We start from the raw sequence: 374 nt of genomic DNA, 5'->3' as shown, positions 1-374 counted from the left end.
CTTACACCCCATACATTACCCCAATACACCCCATATATCCCCCCAATATCCCTCCCACGTACGGTGACAGTGGCCAGCAGCCCCTTATACTCCATACATCCCATATATTACCCCTTATACCCCCTTACACCCCATACATTACCCCAATACACCCCATATATCCCCCCAATATCCCTCCCACGTACGGTGACAGTGGCCAGCAGCCCCTTATACTCCATACATCCCATATATTACCCCTTATACCCCATATATCCCCCCATATACCCAATATATTACCCCTTACAGCCCATACATTACCCCTTACACCCCATATATTACCCCTTATACCCCATATCCCCCCCAAACTCACGGTGACGGTGGCCCCACGCGCCTTG

Source organism: Mesitornis unicolor, unplaced genomic scaffold, assembly GCF_000695765.1.
Source record: "Mesitornis unicolor isolate BGI_N332 unplaced genomic scaffold, ASM69576v1 scaffold10405, whole genome shotgun sequence".
In the NCBI taxonomy this organism is placed as follows: Eukaryota; Metazoa; Chordata; class Aves; order Mesitornithiformes; family Mesitornithidae; genus Mesitornis; species Mesitornis unicolor.
This window is presented reverse-complemented; position numbering follows the sequence as displayed.